This window comes from Pseudorca crassidens, chromosome 7 (assembly GCF_039906515.1).
Source record: "Pseudorca crassidens isolate mPseCra1 chromosome 7, mPseCra1.hap1, whole genome shotgun sequence".
Taxonomy (NCBI): domain Eukaryota; kingdom Metazoa; phylum Chordata; class Mammalia; order Artiodactyla; family Delphinidae; genus Pseudorca; species Pseudorca crassidens.
The window spans coordinates 87,726,259-87,741,815 of NC_090302.1; the positions used below are offsets into that span (position 1 = coordinate 87,726,259).

The window sequence follows — 15,557 nt, forward strand, 5'->3', positions numbered from 1 at the left end:
CCACAGTGAATAAAGACTGGAAAATAATAAACAGAGTTATTCCTGTGACCGGTGGGATAAAGTTATGTAACATGTGTAATTAGCATTTCAGAAGGAAAAATGGAGGATGGAAAAATAAGGGGCAAAGGTTCAATTTTTGAAGAAGTGTATAAACCGATGGATCCAAGAAGCTAACTGAATGCCAAGGAGAATAAACACGAAGAAAACCACACCAAGATACATTAAAATTAAATTGCTAAAACCAGTGATAAAGAGAAAATGTTCAATAGATAGTGAAAGACATAATATGTACAGAGAAAAAAAAAGAATGAATGTCTACTTCTTGTCAAAAATTATACAAGCCAGGAGACTATGAAGTGACAATTTTAAAGTACTGAAAGCAAAAAAGTCAACCTAGAATTTTATGCTTGGCAAATATGTCATTTTCAAACAAACAAAAATTGAAAGTATTATCACCAACTGACATGTGTTACAGGAAAGTTAATTCTCTAAAAGAAATTCTTCAGACAGAAGAAAAATGCTATCGGGTGGAAATTTGGATTAATACATAGAAAAAAGAGCATTATCTGGAAACAAGAGGATAAAAATAAACTTTTCTCATTTTCAGAACTCTCTTAAAAAATAATAAATTGTGTTTTAAAACAATAATGTACTGTAGGAAATGGGAACTAACGAGAGTTGGGAATGTTATGGATTTTAAAACTTATGTAGATCAGGCATGCAGAGCTCCTGAGGAATTTGTCAATATTTACTATGAGACAATGGACAAAAGAAGATGGGCACTAACCAGGCTCTATCTGGACAAGGCCACTTTAATATGTGATGGAAATCTTACAGGACTGGAAGCCCTAATTTTTTTGAGATACTGCCTTCTAGTGAGTTCCAGGTCAATATGTTAGATTGCCAGCCAGTTCATGAGCAAGCTACTCAGGCCCAGACTACAGTTCTTGTTGTGACCAGTGGAACTGTGAAGTTTGATGGAAACAAACACTACTTCAACCAGAACTTCCTGCTGACTGCTTAGTCTTCTAACAATACCGTGTGGAAGACTGCAAGTGACAGCTTCCATTTTCAAGATTGGGCTAGTAGTCCAAGGGGGCAAAAGTCCATTCACTTTTGGTCCATTAGTTCCAGCAACAGAAATTTATGTGAATTAATTAATTTCATTGTAGAAGCACTAAAAACTAGTATGTGCTGAAACTAAATTTATTTAATATTTTTTTTTATTCCTAGCAGCACCTTTTCTAGCAGCTGCCAGTTTGAATTGTTGCCCTTAAGAGTTTTAATGCTAGTTTTCTACATGCCTTTTATAAGTTTCACTAATGACATTCTTACAGTAATACTAAAGCTATGATCTCTGTACTAACATACTCACTGTGAGCCCGGCATATCGCAAAAATGAAATCCTTTTATTGTACTGTCTATGGGATATCAGCACAACGTAACCTCTCTGGGAGGATGTGGAGGTTGTTTTTTTTTTTTTATTTAGTTGATTTTGTAGTACAACATGTACCTATTTTTGGTAAACAGTGGTAATGCAGTTTTAATATAAGGCTTTTTCAATCAGTTCAATGAACACATTACTAATTTAGGTTTACATAACTACTCTGACATACTAGAATCTCACATAGAGATGTTCAATAGTCTTTTTATGTTAAGAAATGCGGGTTCTTTAAATGTCGGCTTGTTTTCCTATGAAGTGAATTGATCTACTAGAGAGGTGTAAAATGTTCTGGATTGATACCTGAGTGCTGAATACACTCAGTGGCTTAAAAGCAAACTTCTTAAAAACATTTTTCTTGGCAGCTCCAGGTCTGTAACTTTAGGTAGTGAATGGTAGGTAGTAGGACTAATAGCTCTAATGGGAGAATGTGGAGTGAGAACTGTAGAGATCAGAGGTTGGCCAAAAGTAAGGCAGGGTATCAAATGGTATACTTTTGGTACTTGTTTTCTACCTCCTAAAAATGTAGCCTAATTTTAGGATTTAAGCCATTAAGGTAATAAGTATCCTTACCAAATGGTCACGAATGTCACTTTTGTTCTAAGAATTATTTTTAAAGGTTTTTCCAATTCACCTCATGCTTATCACCAATAAATGTCTCAATTTATTCAAGAACTTATGGGGGTAAAATGTCAGCAATAAGCTTGATCCTGCAGCAGGGTCTGACAGAAAAGTTGGAAACAAAGCCATCGCTCTCTCTTTGGGGCCCTTCTAAGTCTTCCACGTGAACTTCAGGCCAAAAGTCTCATATGTACTACCCACCCCCAAAGTGAGTGATTTGTTCCCTGTGTTTACACTGTCAATTGCACAATCTTTTTACTAAAGTTAAAATCATCTAATCTCATCATTTCTTCTTCCATATGGCATTGAGCAAATAAATCTGTTATAAGACATGTTTCTGTTATGTGGCTAACACTTTGTCTTTTTAGAGAAAATAAAGAACAGCAGATCTTCATAAGCCCACATACTTCAAAAGAACCAACTGATTGATTTTACATCTCAAAATCTAAAGAAAAATAAATCTAGCTTTGTTTTTGGTTAAACTTTAAGTGTCTTTCCATTTTTGAATTTACTGTTTTCATGTTTTTACACTAGATGTGCCAGCTTTGTTTCTACAATGCAGCTCAAAGTTAATGTTTCTTGCCACTTAATTTGAAAATCAGTGATTAATTTACTCTTGTCCCAAACTACACATTACATTTCTGATATATTAACAAAATAGAATTAAGTAGGAGAAGGGGATGGAACTGATTTTAGACCACACCTTCTTGTAGTACTGACTAAAACTTACACGTTATATTCTACACAAAGTGAGTTTATTCTAATTTTAGATTGGCTTTTTAAAACCACAGCTTTAGCAGCAACAATCAGATTGCCCAAACACTGCCCTTTCCCTTAAGGAGAACAGTCTCAGGTAAAAGCTGGATATAACTAGCAATAACGGAATTGAGTGGTTGTATACTGTTCATGAATTGAATGTTTTACGACTTGTATATGAATTGCTTTTTCCAAATTTGGAAAAATTTCAGCCATGTTTTTGAAAATTTTTTTAGCCTTTCCTTTTCTGACTCCAAAGACACGAATGTTAAGAGATTTTGTTGTAGACCCATAGTTCCCTGATGTTCTGTTCATCTGTATTCTATTTTGTTTTTCCTCTGTAATGATTGAGCCATTTCTATTGTCCACTTATAAAGTTCAGTGATGTTTTCCCCCTCTTTCCTCTCCATTCTGCTGTGCACATGCACTGAGGTGTTTTTTTTTTTTTTAAATAAATGTTTTATTTTAGAATAGCTTTAAATTCACAGAAAAGTTGCAAAGAGAGAAAGGAGAATTCCTGTATAACCTGCACCCAATTTACCCTACTGTTAACATCTTACATTACTAGCAGATTTGTCATACCTATTAATATAATATTGATACATTATTAAATAGAATCTATACTTTATTCAGATTTCCTTGTTTTTTTTTAACCTAATCATTTTTTTTCCTGTTCCACAATTCCATCCAGGATACCACATTACATTTAGTTATCATGCCTCTTTAGCCTCCTCTAGACAGTAAGTGATTATCTTTTTTGGTAATCTTGACAGTTTAGAAGACACTGTAAAAAGGTCCTTCAGTTTGAGTTTGTCTGATCTTTTTCTCACAGTTAAAAATGGGGTTGTATTTTTGGGAGAAAGAACACAGTGGTAAAATGACTGTCATTCTTACCCCACCTTATCAAGGGTACATGCTATCAATATGACTTATCATTGATGAGAACCTGGTTGAGGTAGTGTGTGCCAGGATTCTCCAATGTAAAGTTACTCCCCACCCCCACCCCTACCCCCATGCATACTGTACTCTTTATTTTTTTTAATTTTTAAGTTTTTAATTTTTGGCCGTGCGGCATGCAGGATCTTAGTTCCCTGACCAGGGACTGAACTCATGCCCCCTGCAGTGGAAGTGCGGAGTCTTAACCACTGGATCACCAGGTAAGTCCCCATATTGTACTCTTTAGAAGGAAGTCATTAGGCACAGCCCACTAAATGGGTGGGGAATTCTGCTCCACCTCCTTGAAGGTGGAGCAATTACATAAATTATTAGTAATTCTGTGACAGAGATGTTTCTGTTCTCTCCCATTTATTTACTTAATCACATATCAGTATGGACTCATAAGTAATTTATACTTTGTGTTATAAACCAACACTATTATTTTACTGCTCAAATTGTTGCAGCTTTGGCTATTGGGAGCTCTTTCAGTTTGGCTCCTATGTTCTTTGACATACACCCATCATTCTGTTTTTGAGTATTTCCTTAAGTTCCTACATACTCATCTTCTATGTTCCATGCCCCCAGAACCAGCCACTTCTCCATAGTTGCTTCCTTTTATTGGAGAATTGTACTAGAAATTACTTATAGATCTATTTCATTTTCTATTTCTTTATAATTTTGTTTTGGAAAACAATGGGTTTCTAGGAATCTGACCATTTCATCTATGTTGTCCAATCTGCTGGCATATAATTACTCATAGTATTTCCATAATTATTTTATTTCTGTGGAATTGGTAATACTGCCTCACTTTCATTTCTGATTTTAGTTAACTTGAGCCTTCTTTTTTTCTTATTCAATCTAGCTAAGGTTTGTGCATTTCATTACCTTGTCAAAGAACCAACTTTTGGTTTCATTGATTTTCTCTACTGTTTTTCTAATATTTATTTTATTTATCTCTTTTCTAATCTATATTATCTTCTTCCTTCTGCTGGTTTTAGGTTTAGTTTGCTCTTCTGTCTCTCAGTTCCTTAAGCTGTAAAGTTAGGTTATAGATTTGGGATCTTTTTTTCTTGTTCTGTATATGTGTTTACAGCTACAAATTCCCACCTTAAGTGTTACTTTCACCATATCCCATGAGTTTTGGTATACTGTGTTAACATTTTTACTCTCTCAAGGTATTTTCTAATTTCCCATATGATTTCTTCTTTGACTCATTGGTTTTTAAGAGTATTTTATTTTCTATATATTTATGACATTTCATTTTCTGTTAATGATTTCTTGGTTTCATTAATTTTGATTGGAACAGATACTACATATGATTTCAGTCTTTTAAAATGTGTTAAAACTTGTTTTGTGATCTATTCTAGAGAATGATTCATGTGCACATAAGAAAAAAATGTGTAGTCTACTGAACTTGGGTGGAGTCTTCTATATATCTGTTAGGTTCAGTTGGTCTATGATGTTGTTCAAGTCCTTTACTTAATTTTCATCTGGTTGTTTATTCCATTATTGAAAGTGGAATATTGAAGTGTTTACTACTGTAGAATTGTATGCTTTTCTCCTCGATTCTGTCAATGTTTGCTTCATATATTTTGAGACTCTGATGTTTGGTACATATATGATTATACATTCTTTTTGGTGGATTGACCCTTTTATCAATATATAATGTCCTTTTCTGTCTCTTGTAACCATTTCTGACTTAAAGTCTACTTTGTCTGATAATAGTATAGCCTCCCTTACTGTCTTTTGGTTACTATTTGCATAGAATAACTTTTCCCATCTTTCATTTTCAATCCAAATGTGTTTTTAGATCTAAATTAAGTCTAAGACAGAATAGAGTTGGATCAACTTTTTTAAAATTCATTCTGGCAATCTCTGTCTTTTGATAGAATTAATCCATTTACATTTAAAGTACTTACTGACAAGTAATGACTTACTTCATCTACTTGGCTACTGGTTTCTGTTATGTATTATAGTTTTTTTGGCCTCATTTCCTCCATTACTGGCACCATCTGTGTTTAGTTGATTTTTTTGTCCTGATATATTTTGATTTCCATCTCATTTCTGTTTATGTATATTCTGTAGATTTTTTTATCATGGTGTTTATATACATAGCTATAACAATTTAATTTAAATTGATGTCAATTTAATTTCAATCATAAAAAAACTCTAGAGCTCTATCCTCTACCTTCATGTTACTGATCTCACAAATTAAACCTGTATACATTGTGAGCCCAATAACATAGATTTATAATTATTTTAATGTATTTGTTAAATTTTGAAGAAAAAAAAGTGTTGCTATATACCAAAGTTAAAATAATACTGGCTTATATATTAGTCCATGCCTTTGCCTTTACTGGAGATGCTAGATGCTAGTCACCATCTAGTATCCTTTCATTTCAACCTGAAGAACTCCCTTTAACATTTCTTATAGGGCAGCTCCGGTGGTAATGAACTATCTCTGACTTTGTTTATCTTAGAATTTCTTAATTTTCCCCTCAATTTTAAAGGACCATCTAATGGATATAGAATTCTCATTTGACATTTCATTTCTTTCAGCACTTTACATATATTATCCCACTGCCTCTGGTCTCCAAAGTTTCTGGGGAGAAATAGGGTGATAATTGTATTCAGGGTCCCTTGTAAGTGATGAGTCACTTCTCTCATTGCTTTCAAGATTTTCTGTATGTACTGTGACAGAGTATGTGCCTCAGTTTTGGTCTTTTGGGGCTTACACTTGCAGTTCATTGAGCTTGTTAGATTTGTAGATTCATGTATTTCATCAAGTTTGGAGTTTTTAGCCATAAGTTTTTCAAATAACTTTCTGTTCCTTTTTCTCTCTTCTCTTTTGGGACTCATATTATGTATTCATTGTCCCTCATGAAGGTATCCCACAAGTCTTTTGGTCTGTTCACTTTTCCTCATTCTTTTTCCTTAGTGATTCTCAGATTAGGTAATTTTGACTATCCTATCTTCTAGTTCTTTTTTCTGTCTTTTTGTCTCTTGTTGAAGTCCTATAGTGAATTTTTCATTTCAGATATTATACTTCTCAACTGCAGAATTTCTGTTTGGTTCCTTTTAATTTTTCCATCTTTTTGTTGTTATTCTAGTTTTATATTGTTTTCCTGATGTCCTTTAGTTCTTTTCCATGTTTTCTCTTAGCTCTTTGGTCATATATATATATATTTTTTGCGGTACGCGGGCCTCTCACTGTTGTGGCCTCTCCTTTCGTGGAGCACAGGCTCCGGATGTGCAGGTCCAGCAGCCACGGCCCATGGGCCCAGCTGCTCTGTGGCACGTGGGATCCTCCTGGACCGGGGCACGAACCCCCGCCCCCTGCATTGGCAGGCGGACTCTCAACCACTGCGCCACCAGGGAAGCCCTCTTTGGTCATATTTAAGACAGTTATCTTAAACTGTTTGTCCAGCAAGTTTAATGTCTGGGTCCCTCAAGGGTGGTTTTGCCTGTCAAAGAATTTTGTTCCTTTCAGTGAGCCATGTTTTACTGTTTCTTTGTATACCTTGTGATATTCTGTTGAAAATTGGGCATTAGACTATTATAATGTGGCAAATCTGGAAATCAGATTCTCCTCTTCCCCAGGGTTTGCTGATTTTATTTTTTTAACTGTTGGACGCTGTAGTAGTTCATCTGTCTTGAGACTTTTCCAAACTATTTTTTTGTAAAGTCAATTGCTTGTAGTGTGTGATCACTGAACTCTCCATTCCTTTAGTTCATGCTAAGTTCATGAGAAATATTAGTCTATAGTTTTCTTTTAGTTTTCTCATTGCATATTAGAATTCTACGCTCATAAAATGGTGGGGAATTCTTTCCTGCTCTTTACCTTCCTTGAAGAGTTTGTATAGAATTGGTGTTATTTCTTAAAAGTTTGGTAGAATGCACTGGTGAAATCATCTAGGTCTGGTGTTTTCTTTTTTAGATGGTTTTAAACTCTAAATTAAATTTCTTTTATAGATATAGAACTACTCAGGTTAGTTATTTTGTCACAAGTACATCTGGAAGTTTGTGTTTCAAGGAATTGGTCTATTTTGTCCAAATAATCAACTTTATGGGCACAGAACTGTTTGTAGTATTATACTTTTAGTGACTAAGGGATCAGCAGTGCTGACTGCTCTTTCATAACTGGTATTGGTAACTTGTGTCTTTTCTCTGTTAACCTAGGTAGAGATTAATCAATTTATTGACCTTTTCAAAGAACTCATCTTGTTTTAATTTTCTCCATTCTTTTCCTATTTTCAATTTCACTGATTTATGCTCTAATTGTTATTGTTTCCTTTTTCTGCTTGCTTTAAGTTTAATTTCCTTTTTCTAGTTTCCTAAGGTGGATACTTTGGTTACTGATTTTAGATATTCTTTCCTATTATGTGCACTTAGCGCTATAAACTAACTTCTGAGTATTGCTTTAGTTGCAACTCATTTCATTTTAAATGAAAAATTATTTTTCATTTAAAAAAATTCTCAAAATTTCTCTTGTGATTTCTTATTTGATCCATGCATCATTTAGAAACGTGTTGGCTAATTTCCAAATATTTTGAAGTACTCCAGCTATCTTTCTGTATGTGATTTGTTATCTACTTCTGGTGTAGTCTGAGAACATATTTTTAATTTCTATACTTTTAAATTTGTTAAAGTGTGCTTTTTGGTCTAGAATCATTTTATTTTGGTTAACATTTCATGTATACTTGTGAATTAAGTGTATTCGCTTGTAGTTGGAATAGTCTATGTGTGTGTGTGTATATTCACACAAATATATGTGTGTCTGTGTGTGTGTGTGTGTGTGTGTGTGTGTGTATCAGTAGATCCAAATTGGTTGATAGTGCTGTTCAGGTCATCTATATCCTTACTAATTTTATGCCTTCTTGATCTATCAATACTGACAGAGCAGAGTTTAAGGCTCCAACTCTAATAGTGGATTTGCCTATTTATCTTTCCAGTTCTATCAGTTTTTTCCCCCTGTATTTTGAATTTGTTGTCAGGTACAAAATGTTTAGGACTGTTATGTCTTCTTTAGAGAATTGACCTCAGTATGCAATGTTTCTCTGTCTTTGGTAATCTTCCATGTTTTGAAGTATACTTTGTCTGAAATTAGTATACTTACTTCAATTTTCTTTTGTTTGGTGTTAGCATGGCATATTTTTCTATTTCTCTTTACTTTTAAGCTGAGTCTTTGTGTTTAGATTACCCTCTTGTAGCCATTCATTTTATATGAATCCATTTTATTTCTTCTCTTAGTGTATCATTTACACTTCTTTTAAAATCTTTTTAGTGGTTGCCTAGTGTTTACAGTATACATTTTAAAGTAATCTACATCCACCTTACAATAACACTATAACAATGCCACTTCACAAGTAGTGCATGCACCTTATAACAGTGTATTCCCTATGGTCTTTGCCATCCCTTGTGCTACTGCTGTCATTAACTTATCCATATGCTATAATCACCTAATACCTTGTTACTGTTGTTTTCAATTGCATCCTGAACATTCTAAGCATTGTTATGTGACTGGATCTTCTTTATCTTCTGTTATAGCAGGTTTCCTCTGACACTGTGGCAGCTGGAAAGGGAAATACTGTTTCTCACTGCCATGTGAGGTTTGAAGTCTAGGTTCTCCACTTGGCCTCTCGACACCATGGGGTAGGGACTGGACCCACTTTTTGCTGCTAGTCAGTGCTGAAAGTCTTGGTTCCCCATCAGGCCTTCTCTGCCATCACCCTATTAGAAAGGTGGAGTGGTACCTTGTTACAGCAGAATGAGGGATGTCAGTCTTTACTAACGGAGGTGGGCTTCACTTTTTTCCATGGTGTTTTAGCTGAGGTAGGGCAGTTTTCTAAAATTTTCTGTCTTTCTATGCTGCTCCTTTTCTTTTCCCTGTCTAGAAGAAACAGCCTTTACTTGGGCTTTTTTTGCCTGTGCCCATTGGTGTTTCTGGGTTGCTTGTTTTATACAGCACCCAAGCTCAAATATGTTAGACAAAAATAAAACTGTGGAAACTGTTTTTTCTTGGGTTCTGAGATCACTAGCCAGTCTGTTTCCTTCTCTCCACTCTCCAAAGTCTTATGTTTGTTTTATATATAATGTCTAGGGTTTTAGTTGTATTTAAGGGGAGACACAGGGTATGTCTAATCAATCATATCTGAAACTATCAGTCTCCAGAATTTTCATACTTAAAAACTGCTTTTAAATTTTTGTGTAACTTTTAAATATGTAAAATATTTATGTAGTTCAAAAATCCACACTGTATAAAAAGATATATTCAAAGGCTCATATCCATTCCTGTCCCCTCCATTCATTCCCTTCCTTCCCATTTTTATTACTTTCTGATTTTCTTCCAGTATTTCATTTTTGCAAATATAAGCAATTACATATATTCCTGTCTTTCTTACTCAAAAGATAACTTTTAATACACACTGTTCTGCTTCTCTCTTTTTGACTTAATATATACTGAATATTACTCCTTACCTGTTTAAAAACTCTTCCTATACTATGGTTGCTTAACATTCATTTGTGGGTAGATGTAACCCAAGTTTAAGTCAACTAGTCAATGATGAACATTTGTGTTGTTGATGTTTTATCAACTATGCTATGATGAATGACCTTGTGTATGTATCATATTATACCTGTGCAGGTATAGCTTTAAGATAGATTCCTGGGGATGAGATTGCTGGGTAAAATCTAATACATCTGGAATTTTTTTTAGTGCCAAAAATGTACACTTATTAAAGGCAGATCTGATTGTGTTACTATTTTATTTAAAACCTTTAATGGCTACCCATTGCTTAAAAACTTCAGAATATGGCCTCAATATATTCTCTTGGTCCTCTTCCACATCTTATACATCTATCTTTTTTTTAAAAAATAAATTTATTTATTTACTTTTGGCTGTGTTGGGTCTTTGTTGCTGCTTGCGGGCTTTCTCTAGTTGTGGTGAGTGGGGGCTACTCTTCGTTGTGGTGTGCAGGCTTCTCATTTCAGTGGCTTCTCTTGTTGCAGAGCACAGGCTCTAGGCATGCGGGCGTCAGTAGTTGTGGATCACGAGCTCTAGAGGGCAGTCTCAGTAGTTGTGGTGCACGGGCTTAGTTGCTCCGTGGCATGTGGGATCTTGCCGGACCAGGGCTCGAACCTGTGTCCCCTGCATTGGCAGGCGGATTCTTAACCACTGCGCCACCAGGGAAGCCCCCATATGTCCTCTTGCTTTCTTCATTCCAGCCTCACTAATCTATTTTTAGGACCCTGTGCTCACTATCTTCTCTTCTACCAAGAATCTTGATGCCTGTTCTCTGCTTGGAATACTTACATTTTTTATTTCACTTCTTCCTACACTTTCCTTAGAGCTTTCCTCAAGCATCACTTTATCATAACATTTCTTTTTGAGTTTGAAAAACTTTATAAAATAGTAAATAGTCCAGTGAACACCTCTCCTGATATATCCTTCATCCAGTATCAACAAATATCACACCTTTTTATTTATTTTTAGTTTTTTAGTTTTAGGCTGTGCTGTGCAGCATGCAGGATCTTAGTTCCCCAACCAGATATCTAACCCATGCCCCCTGCATTGGGGTCATGGAGTCTTAACCACTGGACTGCCAGGGAAGTCTCATATCACACCTTTTTTATGGAAAGATTTCATTGCACTCCCTAAAGTCAAGTACCGCTATTAGAGAAGCTGCATTGCATATTTTTGCTTCCAGTTGCCTATCAAATTTACAAAGTTACATTTGGTTATATAATTTAAGTTTCCCTCTCAAAATGCTGAGCTCCCTGAAAGCACAGATGGACTGCATTTTGTTCACAATCACTTTTCTAGTGCTGAAGGAGAAATCTATAGCACTAAATGATTACATTAGAAAACAGGAAACGTCCAAAACAGTCTCACATTAGGAAACTACAAAAGAGCACAACAAACCAACTCAAGCAGAAGGAAAAAAATAAAATGAAGAAATCAGTGAAGTTAAAAACAGAAAAATGACAGAGAAAAATCAATGATAGAAGAAGCTGGTTGAAAAGAGCGATAAAACTGACAAATTTTATTTGAGAGAGAACAAATTATCAATACGATGAATAAAACAGGAATATAAATACAGATCTTACAGACATTAAAATGAAAACAAGAGAGTAGTATGAGCAACTCTGCACTTATAAATCTGACAAGTTAAATAAAATGGGCTAATTGCTAGAAAGAAAAGCAAAAATACCATAGTTCGTCCAATAGAGACAACTTAAAGAGTCTTATAACTATTAAGGAAACTGAATTTGTAAGTTAAAGCATCCAGAAAGGATATCTCCAGTCCCAGGTGCTTTTGCTAGAGAATTCTACCAAACATTCAAAGAAGAATAAACAAAACTACACAATCTCTTCCAGAAAATACAACAGGAGGAAACATTTTCCAACTAATTTAATGAGGCCAGCATTATCCTTATATAAATCCTAGACAAACACAGTACAGAACTGTAGACCAATGTTTCTCATGAATAAAAATGAAAAACTACTTTAAAAATATTAGCAAATATAATTGAGCAATAAATAAAAAGAATTATATGACATGACCAAGTAAGGTTTATTCCAAGTATGCAAGGCTGGTTTACTATTTGAAAATCAGCCAGTGTAGTCTACCATGTTAATGGCGTAAATGAGAAAAATCACATAATCACAGCAGTAGATACAACAAAAGTATCTGACAAAATTCAATACCCATTCATGAAAAATACTCTCTGAAAACTAGGAATAGAGGGAAACTTCCTCAAGTTGATAAAGAATATCTGTAGAAAATCTGCTAACATCACTTGGTGAAAGAGAGAATGCTTTTCCTCTGAGGTTGGAAACAAGGCAAATGTGTCTGCTCTCATCACTCCTAAGAAAGCTCATCAAGGTCTCAGCATAAAAGAACAACATATAAAAATGTTTCTATAAACTAGCAAATGATAAGGAGACAGAAATTTAAAATACAGTAACATTTACAATTACTCAAAATAAAATATTGGGGTATAAATCTAACAAAACATGTATAGGACTTTTATGCTGAACACTAAAAAACACAGATGAAAAAAATCAAAGATATAAATAAATATATTAGGAACTTTGAATGGCAACACAGCAAAGATGGTAGCTTACAAAATTGATAATTTATACATTTTTAATATAATTCCTATCAAAAACCAAGCAAGCATTTAAAAAACATAATGACATTATTCCAAAATTTATATGTGAAGGCAAAGTAACTAGAATAGCCAAAACAATATTGAAAAATAAGTATAACATGGGAAGCAGTACTCTACCTGATTTAGAGAACCCAGAAAGAGATCCACCCAAGGACACCAAAATGATTTTTTGACAAAGTTGAAAAAGAAACTCAATGAAAGAAAGATAATGGTACATGAACAAATGGATAGGTTAATAAATGATCTCAACTTAGGGACTTCCCTGGTGGTCCAGTGGCTAAGACTCCACGCTCCCAATGCAGGGGGCCTGGGTTCGATCCCTGCTCAGGGAACTAGATCCCACATGCTGCAACTAAGAGTTTGCATGCCGCAACTAAGAGTTTGCAAGCTGCAACTAAAGATCCCATATGCTGCAACAAAGATCCCACACACGGCAACGAAGATACCCAGTGCAGCCAAATAAATAAATAAGTAAATAAATACTTTAAAAAATGACCTCCACTTAAACTTCACTCCCTATAAAAAATTAACTCAAAATGTACCACAGATTTAAATATAATGTAAAATGATGTAATTTTTAAAATTTGGAGAAAACCACTGGACCAAGGACTTGGTGAAGTGTTCTTAGGTACACACGCATATACAAAATCCAGATAAATTGGACTTTGTCAAAATTAAAAATTTAGGCTCTGCAGAAGACCTTATGAAGAGGATGAAAAACCAAGTTACCCCTTTGCAGCCTTTACCACCAAGTACCCCAAGAGATCTCACTGTTGCAACAGACACTTGCAAGTTTCTTCACTGAGGACAACTACGGTCTTTGCTTATGGTTATCTTAGCTGATGGGGGTGCCTGGAGCCCATGCTGCTACAATGCTCTAGAGCAGGAGATTCTATTGTGCTCCCTTTGGGGCTGGAGCCACTACAATCCCCCACCCCTCCCTGGCAACACCATGCACATGCTTGAGCTCTGGACTCTAGTGTTGCCACTGTGCATGCCTGTACTCTGACACCAAAAGGGATCTCCTTTGCTGAGACATCCCTCTGCAAGAAAAAAGGAGAGCAAGAGGAATCAAGCAACCTTTGCCAGCAAGAACCCTAGCAGTCCTTGCCCTTGCTGCAGATAACTGCAGCATTTACTGTCAAGGACCCCCATAGTCTTTGCGAATGCTGACCTCAGTTGATAGAGCTGCCTGAAGTCCACAACTGGCACCCAACCCAGCTGCCCCCTTCATATCATCCACAGGGGAAGGTCTTTCCCTACTGAATCTAGTCTGTGAAGTCTGGAAGAGGTAACTATTCCTTCACCAGCAAAAACATCAATGCAAAGTTACAAGGAACGTGAGAAATAAAGGAAACATGACACCACCAAAGGAAAACAATGTATTTTCAGTAGCAAACTCCAAAGATATGGAAATCTACAAAATGTCTGACAAAGAATTAAAAATGTTTTAAAGAAGATCAGCAAGATAGAAGAGAACACAGATAGACAACTCAATGAAATCAGGAAAATATTACATGAAATGAGAAGTTAAACAAAGATATAGAAATCATAAAAAAATAAAAAAGTTTATTTAAAGAAATTATGGCTATTTCTAGAAACATACAACCTACCAAGACTGAATCAGGAAGAAATAAAATCTGAACAGAACAATAATGAGCAAAGAGATTGAATCAGTAATCAAAAACCTCCCAACACAGACAATCCCAGGACCAGGTGGCTTCACTTGACAAATTCTACCAAATATTAAAGCAGAATTAATACCAATTCTTCTCAAACGTTTCCAAAAAATTGGGGAAAAGGGAATACTTTCAAACTCATTCTATGAGGCCAGCATTACCCTGATACCAAAGCCAGAGATGGACACCAGAAGAAAACTATACACCAGTATCCCTGACAAATAATAGATGCAAAAATTCTCAAGAAAATATTAGTAAGCCAAATTCAAGAACACATAAGAAAGGTTATACAACCATTATCAAGTGGGATTTATACCTGAGATACAAGGATGGTTCAACATATGCAAATTAATAAATGTAATATATCACATTAATAAAATGAAAGATAAAAATCACAGGATCATCTCAATAGATGCTGAAAAAGAATCTGACAAAATACCACATCTTGTCATAATAACAACCCTTGGCAGATTGGGTATAGAAGGAACATACCTCAGCATAACAAAGGCCATATACAACAAACGGAAAAGCTTTTTGTCTAATATCAGGAGCAATATAAGGATGCCCACTCTTACCACTATTATTCAATATAGTATTGGAAGTTCTAGCTACAGCAATTAGGCAAGACAAAGAAATAAAAGGCATCCAAATCGGGAAGGAAGAAGCAAAACTTTCGCTATTTGCAGATGATATAATTCTACATTTAGAAAATCTCGAAGACTCAACCAAACTCCTGTTGGAACTAATCAACAATTTCAGTAAAGTTTCAGGGTACAAAATCAACATACATAAATCAGTTGTATTTCTCTACACTAAGAATGAATGAAACATCTGAAAAAATAAATAAAACTATTCTATTCACCATAGCACCAAAAACAATAAAACACGTAGGAATAAATTTAACCAAAGGAAGTAAAAAATCTCTACAATGAAAACTATGAGATTTTGTT

The 15,557-nt window shown here is 35.0% G+C and overlaps 1 protein-coding gene and 1 pseudogene across 11 annotated transcripts in view; one reads left to right on the plus strand and one right to left on the minus strand.

The window, feature by feature from the left end:
- The window catches only part of ZNF782 (zinc finger protein 782), a 54,961-nt gene that overhangs the window by 9,062 nt on the left and 30,342 nt on the right, over nt 1-15,557 (minus strand). The gene's annotated exons all lie outside the window — the stretch shown is intronic.
- Nucleotides 747-1,198, plus strand: LOC137228279 (NTF2-related export protein 2-like; annotated as a pseudogene).